General features: G+C 49.1%; 1 long non-coding RNA gene across 1 annotated transcript in view; it reads right to left on the reverse strand.

Moving 5' to 3' along the window:
- The window catches only part of LOC119064851 (uncharacterized), a 150,579-nt gene extending 137,447 nt beyond the window's left edge, over positions 1–13,132 (reverse strand). Inside the window, exon 1 of the long non-coding RNA XR_005085495.2 lies at positions 12,819–13,132. This is a non-coding gene — a long non-coding RNA (uncharacterized LOC119064851). The remainder of the gene's footprint in view (positions 1–12,818) is intronic.
- Positions 13,133–13,558: the final 426 nt, after the last annotated feature.

Raw genomic sequence — 13,558 nt, forward strand, 5'->3', positions numbered from 1 at the left:
TGGGCCCCAAAGCCATCGGCAATGGCTAACCAACTGAAAGGCAAAAGTCGGGGAGTCAGCCAGAAACCACAGCTCCACAGCTGCTTACGAGCCCACCAACACCATCCCAGCCCAGCAGAATACGGAAGGGCTGGCTTCCTTGAAAAAAAAAAAAAAAAAAGATCCAACATGTATTGGGAGGTGGGCAGGGCACAAAGGGAAGGGGGAAAGAAAACAGTCCAGAATCTCTGAAATGATTACTTTCCCAGGCATACACAGCCAGTCCCAAAAGCATGCAAGGAACTCAAGAAGCAATCCAGAATAACAGGGTGTGCGAACACTTCTGAGGGGGAAATGTTAGTACTGTATATGCCAGAGAAGTCATTGCTCAGGTGAGGCACTCAAGTCAGTAAAGATTTCAGCAGGCAGCATCTCCCACGACAGGGGCACCAGGGGCACAGGAAAGATGTCAGGTCAAGAGGAGTTTGTGCAGTGGGAGACAGCAGAAGCAGGAGCTGCAGACTGCTGGCCCCTGGGGACACAACTGGCCCTCACATGTTTTATTTGGCCTGTGAGTGTTCTTTAGGAATCTGAATTGAAACACTTGAAAATCAGGAGAGTACCCTCTAAAAAAAAAAGAAAAAAACAGATATCTGGCTTGTGTTTAAAAATAAGTGGAAGCTTTGGCAACAAGGGATCTACCTTCTGGCATGGGTTAAAAGGGAGAAGGGGTGGGGGCTGGATCTAAGAGCAGCCGCCCCTCTAGAAAGGGGGCAGGTTGTTTGTCAGTCCACACACTTCCTGTTGCACTCTCTTGGGCCCACCTGGGGCATTTACATAATCGGCTCATGCTCCTAAAAGAAGGGTTTGCAAGCCCTGATGAGCACCCAGGGCTGCAAGACAATACAAGGGGGTGTGAACTGTGATCACTGAGACCAGAGTGCTTGGAGGGGGTGGTCACATGAGGCTAGGGAGGAAGAAGGAATGCTTCCTGGAGGAGGTGACCCCGAAGCTGAGACATAAAGCATAAATAAGAGTGAGTTAGGAGAGCAAGTGGGAAAGAGATGGAAAGCTGTCCCATTTCCCTGACTGGCCCCTTCCCTCCCCATGTGAAAAATGAATGTTAGAAATGAATCTGCAAATACCAGTCCTCTGAAAGAACCCCAGTATCCGAACCTTCAACATTATTCGGCAGCTGTCTCTGACCAGACACAACTTCTTACTGATCCAGGCCAAAGATGTCCAAGGGCAAAAGCATATACTCAGCCTTTAGGATCAGTGAGCACTGGGTCTTTACTTATCTCAGTTTTGCTGTTCTTGTTGCCTCAGCCATTCAATCGATACTTACAGAGGGACTATGATGCAGCAGGTACCTGAACTAACCATGGGAAGCCATTAAAAGCTACAAGTCCTTGAGTTCCAGGATCTAGTTTGCCCCTCCAAGAGCTCACTCTCTCTGGTCAGGAGGAAAGCAGGAGTGGGAGCAGGAAGACATCCGGGACCTGTGGGGGGTTGGGGGGTGCTACCAGAGGGGGGTTCTGGCACCTGTGATGCCAGGCCTTACTGCTGGGGCAAAGAGGAGATAGTTGCATGTCATGGTCAAGGGCACCAGAAATCCTTCATGTATAAAAAGGTGAAAACCTCAATATACTAAGACATTGCTGCCAAGACAATTTCCATATGTTACAGTTACTGAAAGTGATCTCCTATTGACCTCAGCACCCCTTGATTTTAAAAACGAAATGAAACAAACTCACCCCCCAAAAAAAAACCTTCCCTGTTCCTTTTTTTTTTAAGTTGGCTTTAAACCTGGGTGACTTGCCGACGTCACAGCTTGTTGAACAGCACACCATATGCACATTTGTTTTTTTTAAGAGATTTTATTTATTTATCTTTAGAGGGGAAGGGAAGGAGAGAGGGAGAGAAACATCAATGTATGGTTGCCTTTTGTGTGTCCCCTGCTGGGAACTGGCCTGCAGGGAACCAGCCTACAACCCAGGCATGTGCCCTGAGACTGGGAATCGAACCCGCGACTGTCTGGTTTGCAGGCCCGTGCTCAATCCCTGTTCCTTTTTAATGGGATAAGTATGTGGACAATGCATCTGATTGAGAAAGCATGTGTGGAATGTCCAGAGAAATGATAGGGAAGAGAACCTGCCTCTGACCCACCTGGAAGCCTGGGGGTAGCCCAGAAGAGACTCAGGCCAGCCAAGAACTCTGCACAGTGCAAAGCGAGGGTCTTTCTACGCCCAGAGTCTGAGTCTGGGAAACTGTCTCCTCTTAAGTGTCTCAGTTGAGGCAAAGGCAGCCCTGCAGTGGGAAAAGAGGGTGAGGTGACAATACAATGGGAAGCCCAGCCCATGGGAGGAAGCCGTGGGTCCCTGGTGCCCGGGGTGGAAACCAGGCCAGGGCATTCTGGCCTCGGCCTCCTAGGTTTTTCATGGACCAAATGCAATCGTCTGTTTCGTAAAGAGTAAGGCACCACAAGGACTGGAAATCTCTCGGTGGGAGGACTGGCTAAAGTGATCCCAAGACTGCTTCTGGCCCAGCTGGATGAATCATTACTTAAGTGGGACTGTGGAATAAACCCTGTCACAATAAAGGCCGGAAGGGGCCTCCGTTCCTACTGCAGCTCTGCCATAAATTCCAGGGGACTTTCTGCATAGAGGGCCTTTTCTTTTTCCAACGTTGTTCTGAAAAATGGAAAACGCCAAGTGTCCAGAAAGAGAGTAACTGGTGCGCTCACAGCTACATTACCCAGAATGTCTTTAGACTCCAGGCCGGCCAGAGGTCTCTGAAACGCCTCTCTCCTCTCGTCCCTGCCCCTGCTCACACTCTCCAAAGCTCCCCGTGGCCTGCTGGGTATAGTCCAAGCACCTCTGCTGAGTTTGGAAGGCCCCTGGCTACCTCTTTAGTCCCACCTGGCATCCTTCCAACCTTGCCCTCCAAGCAGAAATCCTTTCTCTCTCCAAAATAAATACAGAATCCATCCTCTTCTGTGGTTCTCCACTGCTAGAGCCAGGGCTCAGGTCCCTATCCTTGGATGCCACAACACTGCCACCAGAGGAGCTTCCAACTTCCAAATTCAACCACCCAATCCATTGTCTTCCCAACAAAAAGGTCAATCAAATCAGGCCCCACCCACTTAGCAGTTTCTCAAGGCTGCGCATATTACCAAGGGCCCTCCAGGACCCAGAACCTGCCCACATTGGACCCCATTCTGTGTCTCTGGTCCCTGGACATTCTCTCCAATCCACCCGCAGGAGTCTCTTGATAATATGAACACCCCAGCCTTTTTCCTGTCCTGGGTCCTTCCCTCAAACTACTTTCAAAAGCAATTTTAAGAACCTAGAATTTAGAACCACGAATATGTTGTCATTATGTGCTACCAGTCCATTAACCCTTTTCATATATTTCAAAATGTGTAAGTGATACATGTGTCTATACCGTCCTTGTAAACAGCATTGAAGAGAGCCCTGACTGGCATGTCTCGGCTGGGTGTCATCACACAAAACGGAAGTCGATTTCGAGACAAAGCACACGCCTGGGTGGCAGGGTCTGTCCCTGTCTGGAGCGTGTGCAAGAGGCAACCAATCGATGTTTCTCTCCCATGTCAATGTTTCTCTCCCTCTCTTTGTCCCTCCTTCCCCTCTCTCTAAAAATAAATAAATAAAATCTTTTTTAAAAAGCATTTAAAAAATAACCTTTGACCCTCACCACCAGCCCTATTCTCTCCTTCCTGTCCTGATGATGACAGTGAGTTTGACCTAAATTCTTCCAGCCCGTATCCTTCAGTAATACGGCGTGAGCTGTGAATTCTCAAGCTCACCCGGGAGCGGGCTGCACAGATGTTTTCAATTTTATTGAATGCTGCCAACTGGCCCCTCTAGCTCACTTAGCTGCGTAGGGGATCCCTCACCCAGCCTCCCCAAGACCTGAGTCAGACTTCCTATTTTTGGCACTTTTTAAACTATGAAAGTGTATCCCTTGGAAACAACCCAAATGCCCTTCAACTGGAGGATGGATAAAGAAACAGTGGAGCATCCACAGCACAGACCAGACTCCGCAATCAAAACGACCAAACACCGGTCTCTGCCACAGCACTGAAGAATTACGCAGGACGCTATGCGCGCAAAACCAGATGAAAAGGGGTTCACACTGTAGGACTGATTCCATTTATAGGAAAAAGGCAAAACCGCTACGTCAGAAAACAAGCCAGTAGTTGTCGGGAGTGGGGGAGGAGACGGACTACAAAACGCAGGAGGAAACTTTGTGGGGTGAGGGAGCTGGGTGACGGGTGACAGTGACGATCACACGGCTGTGTTACACAGCTGTACACACTTCTCAAAATGCCAAGCACCGTGCACTAGGAAGGGGGAGTTCTAGTGCATATACATCAGACCTCAGCGTACCTGATTTTATCAGTGAGACCCAGCATCTCGTCACATGGCCCTGCGATTTGCTTTCCTCTTTGGAGAACTGCTGGCTCCTGTCTTTCACCCACTTTGCAGTGAGGTTGTGGTTGTTTGGTACTGACTTTTGGGAACCCTTTATTCTTTATTTATATAGCCGCTTTTTTTTTTTTGCTTAGAGATGCTTTTTCTTCTCTAATGTGTAGTTACATGTATCAATATTTTCCTCTTATTTATGCTTTCCTTTCTTCTCTGGTTAACTTCTCCCAAGTCTTCATGTCTCACTCAAATGCAGGATTTCAGCATTAATCCCCTCGCTCTGAGTGAACTATCCACTTGCATTATTCCAGTCCGTATTCTTTCCTATTCTTTACAATAATGTTATCTTTGTGTTGGTTTGCTTCTTTGTCTCCCCACTAGACAGCAAGCTCTTTCAGAACTAGTTGTAAATCCGTTTGATCGATGCCGAATACCTTAGACCTAAAACGGTGCTTGGCATACACCAGGCACTTCACACGTAGCTGCTGAGCAAATGAAAGTAAAGAAAAAAGTCATACTTTTTCTTCATGCATATGACACATATATAAATATGTGTCTAGCATGTATAAATTATACTATACATAAGTGTTAATGGCATGTCAGTTTATCATGGACAGCAACAAACATTATACATCTCACCAGAAAACACAGCTTCAGTGTAAATCTCTTGAGCCGCAGTATTTACCTAAAATTTTTAAATTCTTGGGAGGTTCTGATGCAACAGTCCTAGACTTGGGGGTTTATCATAAAAAATGCACTGAAAAATAGACCACCTGACATATATAAACAATCCATTATGAGCTAAGCATCCAAATCAAAAGAATGATTAAGTAAACAATAAATGGTCACTGAACTGATTAATAAAATATTATCCACCCAATAAAAATAGCATGGACAAAGTATATGCACTAATATTCAGAAATGCTGCCAACTTGATGATAACTAAGGAAAGTCAGTTTTCAAACATATATGCCATAATTACAGCACTCTTTTTAAAGCAACAATAAAGATAAAACTGGTTGCATTTAACTCAAGAATAATATTTCTCTGTTTCATAGACATTTTCCGCAGAATTTTAAAGATAAACTTGTACTTCTTTCACCCGAGGAAAGAGCATTTAAATTCACCTAGTGACCGTTCTGCGCACCAAGAGTCTGGAACCTCCAGCTCAGGTGCCTCCCACCAGAGAGGCCTGCCTGCCTTTGCCGTCCTTCTGAATGTAAACCTGGGAAGCTGCTCTTCAGTCACCATCACTGGAAAGGGCCCGGAATGTGCAGGGCATTTGAAATAAACAGCTTCTGCCTGGTCTTTAAGGCTCTCGAGAGTCCCCTCCCCTCCAGACCCCCACCTGGCTGCCCTGCCTCTCCCACCTCAGCCTCGGTCCCAAGGCGCAACGCCCTCACCTCTCTGTTCCCTGTTTGCAAGGCTGTTACTGAGACCAGAGACCCCCTCACCCATTTCCCTCCTGGGCGGGAATTCTCAGCTTCACTACACCTGGATGCCCGGGGCCCCATTTCCCCCATTTTGCCTCCATCCTAGTAGTTACCAGCCATCTGCCTCCTGCCCACACTGGGAGCTTCCTGAAGACAGGGATGGTGTCTCATTCACTGCAGGATGCCTAGTGACTGGCACTCAGTCCCTCATTCAATTCCCTGAATGTCTACCACATCCCAGGCCTTGTCCTAGAACTGCACCGTCCAGGAGAACTAAGTGTGAGCCATGAGTACTTTTAAATTTTCTGGTAGTCATGTTAAAAATAAAAAAGTTAAAAGAAACAAGTGAAATTACATGTAAGGAAATATCATATTTAACCTAACAGATCCATCATTTCATTTCAACATTAAAGGATGTGTTCAAGAATTCTTTCACATTCTTTTTCTGGTACCAAGTTTTTAAGACCCAGTGTGTGTTTTGCATGTATGTTATGTCCCCAGAATGGCCTCAATTCCAAGTGCTTGGTGGCCCCATGAGGCTAGGGGCTACCACCTCAGACAGTGCAGCTTTAGATGCTTGGGGACACAGCAGTGAGGAGTCCAGAAGCCCATGACTTGTCCACCGCTACCAGCCTAGCCCAGCCCCTGCGTTACGGGCAGGGTTGCCCCTGATGCTTCTGACTGGGATTTAGTTTCTTCTCAACACAGCAGCCAGACTGATCATTTCAAAAGCTAACTCAGATCAAATCGACCTTCTGTTTAAAACCCTCAATGGCTCCTCATTTCACCAAGTACAAGATGATGTCTCCAGAGAGGCCTGAAGACTTCCAGGACAGCCCCGCCACACTGGGCCCTGGTTCGCCCTTCTGCCTCGGTCTGCCTCGCTCTGCTCACTCCCACTCAGTCCTCTCCTTCTGCTTCGCCCCCGCCCTCCCTCTCACAGGCTCACTCCAGGGGTCAGCCTCTACCCTGGCTCTCCCTGGGGCCTGAAACACCACCCTCCACACTAAGTCCTTCCTCCTTGAAGGCGGCTCTAGGGTCGGCTTCTCAGAGGAGTCTGCCCTGACCAGCTGACTTCACACAGCAGCCCACCCAGCCCCGCAGACCCTGACCTTGCTCTCCTCATCCCCATGGGATGAACGTGTGACCCCCTAATACACTCTTACCGCCCTTGTTCATTAGGTCTCCTGCTCCTTATCTGTCTATCCCAGCTAAAACATAAGCAACATTAGCACAGAAATCTCAGAATCTTATGTTCCCTTGTGCATTCCCAACCCCAAGACCAGAGCTTGGCACAGAGCAGGCACACAATACATATTTGTCTAATTAATGAAAATAAATGAATGGATTGCTGTGAGCCCTCAGCTTTGTACAGTTTACAGTTTAGTGGGAGAAGACAGACATCTGGAATATCAAGTAATAGCAAATACTGCCTTAGTTTGCTTGAACTGCCATAAAAAAATATTGTAGGCAAGGCAGCTTAAACAACAATTTCTTTCTCATACTTCTGGAAGCTTGGAAATCCAAGCTCAAGGTTGCAATCAATCAGGCCTCAGGGGAGAGCTCTCTTCCTGGCTAGGAAGCAGCCACCCTCTTTAACTTCATCCTCACAGAGAGGAGAAAGCTCTCTGCTGCCTCGCCTTATACTCTCATCACAGGGACCCCACTCTCATGATCTCCTCTCTCCCCAGTCACCTCCCAAAGGCCCAGTTTCTAAATACCATCACATTAGAAGTTAGATTTCAACACAGGAATTCTGGAAGGACACAAACATTCAGTTTGTAATAAGTATAATGGAAAAAAACAAATAAAACTCGGGAAGGGAAGTGGGAGAAAGGGGAGGTTGCTGTCTTGTGAGGCAGCCACCAAAGGAAAATCATAATCGTAATAACAACAAATATAGCAATTAGCATGCATATAAAAACTACCACGTGCCCGTGCCAGCTCTGTGCTGAGCACCTTGTACCTATGAACACGGCAGTGCCAGGGAGAAAGCACTGGAGCAGATGCAGTTCTTGCCAGCACTACCTCCATCTTGTCCCTGCTCCTTCTGGGGACCACCCTGTCCCCACTGCAAGGCTTGGACTAGATGGAAGCTTCAGGGGGAGCAGGATTTTTTTGTCTCTTTTGCATCTCCAGCATGTAGAAAGTCTGGCACATAGCAACTGCTTAGTAAATGAATGAATCCATCAATGGCTCAATCCTGAACAGCATGGCAAATATTGATTAGGGCTCCCTTACCAGGAAGAAGGAGTCCTAAAGAATAATAAATAATAACAATTGCTTTTTTATGTCTTACTCAAGAGCTGACTTCCTCTGTGCTAAGTGCTTTGCACCATCCCTGGGAGAGAGAAACTGCCCTCCCTGTGCAGCAACTAAGGAAATGGATGCACAGAGAGCTTAAGTAACCTGCAAAGGCAGGACCACAGGATGGGCGCCCTCTGATCCCTGTCCTTTCTGAGACCTTCTCCTGCAGCTTTCACTTCTTACCCCTTCCTTACATTAGCCAGCAGTCCTTTCAGATGCTACCTTTACACACTAAAGTATATTCAGAAACCACCACTCCAAGCAGCCACAGGAAGTAACAAACCCCGATAATTATAACAATAATAATATTAGCTAATTGTACCGACTGCCAACTATGAGCCCAGTCCCTCTGCTAACTGCTTGCTGTCCTTCCCCTAGTTCCTCCTCACAGCAACCTGTGAAGTGGGTGCTTTGTCACCCCCACGACATGGAGGACGAGGGAACTGAGGTGAAGCAACTTGTCCCAAAGCAACCCAGATCAATACTGCCCTTAACTGTCCCCAGATGCCTTCTGCTGGCTTCTTCCTCTTTCTTCAGTGTCCTTTCCTTGGGGACGAACCCTCCCTCCACGTCCCACCATGTCAGCTGTAGACGGATCGCCACTTGTTTCCTTGCAAAAAAGCAGCTCTGACAGCCACCCAATTCAAGTGCCAGAGCTAGCCACCACGCTGGTGAAGATGACCACCCCACTTACCCCAGCGGGCTGCTGCTCTCAATGAGGGCGTGGTCCTCATAGACACAGACAACAGTATGGTGATGACCAGAGAAAAAGCAGGGTGGGAGGAGGTAGATGAAGGGAAAGGGGGAATAAATGGTGGTGGAAGGAGGCATGACTTGGGGCGGTGAACACACAATACAGTATACAGATGATGTATTACAGCATTGTACCCCTGCAACCTATGTAATCTTATTAACCAGTGTCACCCCAATAAACTCCATTTTAAAAGTTAAAAAACACAAAGAAATGCATGGTCAACAAGGGAAAAGAGGCAGGCAAACAAATAACACTGCTGATCAGATTACCCACCAGGCAGGCACCAGCTAAGCAACACCCCTTTATACCCCCCAAAAAAGAAGAGAAAATAAAAGAAAGTCCATTCAGAATTCTGCAATTTAGAAATGACTGCGAGACCTGACCAGGTAGCTCAGTTGCTTAGAGCATCATCCCAATATGCCAAAGTTGCAGGCTCGATCCCCGGTCAGGGCACATAACAACGATCAACCAATGAATGAAAATATATGTGGAACAACAAATCGATGTCAGTCTGTCTCTCTCGTGTGCACGCACGTGCTCTCTCTGCCCCTTCCTCTCTCAAAAAAAAATTAAAATTAAAAAATCAATCAACAAAAAAATAAATAAAATAGAATAAATAAATATAAATTAAAAGAAGATGACAGAGACCACTGTGTTTTATGACCCGGCACTGTTTGGGGTTTTAATGAAAGAATTGAGAGAGGGGCTACCACAATCTTTGCATTGTTAGGGTCACTACTGGACCTCAACACCCTCAGGATGGAGGCAGGTACTCAGAACAGGGGTGGGGTGGGGATGGGGGTGACCTGATCATTTACAAAAAGAAAGTTCTTAGCTCCCTCCCTGTGAAGGTTCATGGTAATGAAACACTGGTCCCAGTGTGAGGCAGGATCCCGGAGGCAGCACTTTGCAGATGCGTGTAAGATTCTGCACCAAGACTGAGGCCTCTGACCTCTACCCATGGCTCCTGCTGGGGCCCCAGAGGCCCTCTTTCCCAGACCCCCAGCCCAGAATGCTCCCCCACACTGAAGCCCTTGCCCAAGCTTGGTCTCACTGCTGGCAGCCTGCCCCTCCGAGGCCAAACAGACCGGCAGCCAGAGCACGTGGTGTCTTCTGAAAGGTGCTGGGGTTTCTATCTGTGCCTGAGAGAGGTGGGTAAAGGAGACAACACACTTAGTCCTGCTGCTGCAGGCCCAGAGGCAACCTTTGTTCTGAATCTCACTGTCCTCCAACTTCTGGGAGTGGGCCCAGGGAATTGGGCGGTCCTGGTCCAAACCCAGGTGACTCTGTGTGACCTGGGGGAATATTTTTAACCTTTCTGAGCTGTGGGTTCCTGGTCTGCAAAATAGCAAAAATAACAGGCCAATACACATGACTGTTGGGAGGGTAAATGACAATACATCTATAGCATTTAGAGCGGAGGTTGGCCCACAATGAGAACTCCATCCCTGCTAGACATTATATTGTATCTGCCTCATAGGGTTGTAGGAAGCATAAATTACAAACAACATGCTAGGCGTGATCTACGATTTCAACATTATTACAGGAACTACCATTATTGTCACTGTTACTATTAATTACTAGTACTGTTACTACTTACTTGGGGCCAGAAAAGCAGAAGAAACAGAGGAGGCGACCATCAAAGAACGCATTTTAGCAGTGTTATCCTCTAAGACCCAGAATTTCTGAGGTTTTTCAGGGGATGGTGTAGAAGGGACCATCAGCGGGGCTCATTAATGGTCAGAATTATTCCAGATTATTGCTCTGTTCCCATCTTGGGTCAGGGTGCCCTGCAGACACTGGGTGTACAAAGATGGGGTTCTTGGTCTCTTAAGATATCACATACCAACATCAGGAGAGAAATAAAAAGCAAACATAAACTAGGGCCAGTGCCCTGTCTACACCCAACTATAAAAGGAAATACAAAATAAAAAGCCCGAGTGATCAGGACATCTGACATCACAGACACACACCATGAAGCAAGCAGGCCAATGGCTACCTCTCCAATAGGGACCTGCCTCAGCAACTATCCAAGGTCCTCACTTCCCCAGGAAAGAGTTGACCTGCCTTTGGTCTGACCAAATTTAGGGCCACTCACACAAAGAGGGAGAAAGAGAGGTGTCTCATCGTCCAGGAGACCCCTTAGCTGAGCTGTCCAGGCACAGTGTCCATCCGGGGCAGGCAGAGCCCCACCAGCCAGTCTTCCTGCCATTTGGGAGAATAAAAGCTGAAAGCACAAGGGACTGACTGGATGTGGATGGTAACAGTCACCTGGTCTTCAGACCAGCAATCACACAAATCATCAGGGGTCAGATATTCCAGAACCGAGAAAACAGTTCCCTCTTTCCAGCCCAGAAAAGCTCCAGCCAGGGACGGAAGAGCACGCCAGATAGCATGGGGGAGAGAGAAAGGGGAGAGAAAAAAATCAATCAGAAAAAGAAACTGATTTCTTCTACTGTTCAAGAAAAGCCCGGTTTATGCAAAATTCTGCACTCGAAGTAGATATAGCAACAATAACAACAGAAAGTCACCCTTCACAATGTGACTACCTCACAAATGGCCACTGACTACCTCACAAATGGCCACTGGGTTCAGCGGGTACAGCCTCAGGGTGGGCAGTGGACCCACCCAGCCTTTCCATCTCCAGACTCACGTGGAATTCCAGCCGGGCCCTCTTGCCAGTGCCTGAGACCACGAGGCAGTCCTCAACTCCAAGACGCCTCTCTTCTCAGACAGTGGAAACCAGGCCACGAGGCTCTGCCCAGCCAGGGATTCCGTTTTCTTCCTGCTGCTTCCAGAAAGGCTTTTCTCCTAAGGAATCTTTCAGGAAGTTCCACTCTGGGTTTGGAGGATCCATGCAAACCCCTACTCTGCCGGTTGGAGCCTTAGAAAGATTCGCTGTGACCACAGGACTGTGTCAAATGAACAAGTCTCAACTTGTCAGCACCAGTATGCAAAATAGGCCTGCACCTATAACAAACAGCAAAGCTGATACAGTCCCCAAGTCCCCAGGGCCTCCGCCCACCCACCAACACAAACAGGCGGTTCTCCATGGTTTCCTCCAACAACAAAACAGCTCCAGAATCGGGACTAACTGAGGTGGCCAGATGAGCAGAGGGGGCTGCCAGACTCTCTGGAAAATGTAAGACCTGTGGGAACCACCAACACCTCGCCCTCTTCTCCCTAAAAACTCTCTCATCTTCTAGAAGGGCCTGAAGTCAGAGGCTTCAGTAAAGAGAAGAATCTTCCCTGGCAGCAAACTATCAGGAAAATTCGTGGTGTATCCATGCGCTGGACACATGCAGCATGCGCATGGCCGCCCTTCCTGAAAGTGTACACCGACCACAAACACTGGCATAAATAAGAGCACATTAGCGGGGGGAGGGTAAACCTTATTAAATTAACAGCCCATCCAACAAGAATTAACATCATTAGGCTGTCGGGGCGCCCAGCAAATCTGGAAATGCAGTGCAAAAGTTTCAAAGAACAGACTTGCTTAGCGTTTGGAAACCACCTTGGGGGTGGGGGAGGAGAAGATGGCCAAGGATGGAGGGAGTGCTCGGTGGGTCAGGGACTTCCAGTTTTACTGGAGGGGCCTCCAAATCGCATCTGCGACCCCAGGCCGGTACTGATTGGAGATGGTCTATTTTTAGAGATGAGGCGATACACCCTTGATCAAGTGCATAAAATCCAGAATTAGTTCTATGTACGGGGCATCTGATACACCCAAATGCCTGTCTGGAGTCTGGTGATGAGGGAAGTGCACGATTAACACACACAGATATGAATCTGAAGCCCCTTCCTCGGTCCAGCTTCTCACTGAGCATCCCTATCCACAAGCCCCCCCCCCCGCCCCCTCAATCCAGGATCGCAGAAGACAGAATTCTAACTTACTGGAAGGTGGATCCAAGCCGTATCACCGGGGCCGCCAACATCCTTTCCGCGTGGAGCTCCACTCGGGGGGGTGCCGAGGGGTACCGGGGCCCATCCTCGCTCGCGGCCCCTGCTGTTCCTCCGGGTCCAGGCCGCCTGGAGCGCGCACGGCCCGAGGGCCCATGTGCTCGGCGGCCGCACGCGCTCCCGCCCGGTGGAGAGCGGGCCGGCGGGAGGTCCGTGACGTCACGGTTCGCGCTCTGGGGCCGCGGGGGAGGGGAAGCGCGCGCCACCCAGCCCGCCGTGTGCGTGCGGGGCATCGGCGCACCAGCTTACCCGGGCCTCTGGGCTTCCCTCTGGCCCACTGGCCATCCTGCGAGCCCCTCCGCCTGCCGCCCATACTACACCGGCCACCAAGCCTCCGAGAGCCGCGTGCAGGCAGGGCGGGCCTGGTCCACCGCGGGCCCAGAGGGTGCAGAGGAGGGTGCTTTCTGAACCAGGACGCGGTCCCCACGGCTCTGGCCCCGGGCCCATAGGGGCAGCGCCAACTTCCCAGGGCGCTTGCTCGCTGGTGCTCAGAGCCGAAGTCCTACTCTCAGCTCCTCCCCACCCCCCCCCCACCCCCGCGTCCTGGAGTCAGGGAGCCTTCCCACGTGCCAGATGGGGGAAGGAGAGTTTAATGACTTGGAAGGACCGTGATGCTCTGAGATGGGAACACTTTGCGCACCAGACCCTTGGCTTATCTCCACCCTCAGAGATCT

The sequence above is a fragment of the Artibeus jamaicensis genome, unplaced genomic scaffold (assembly GCF_021234435.1).
Source record: "Artibeus jamaicensis isolate MK-2021 breed Jamaican fruit bat unplaced genomic scaffold, CSHL_Jam_final scaffold_916, whole genome shotgun sequence".
NCBI classification, from domain to species: Eukaryota; Metazoa; Chordata; class Mammalia; order Chiroptera; family Phyllostomidae; genus Artibeus; species Artibeus jamaicensis.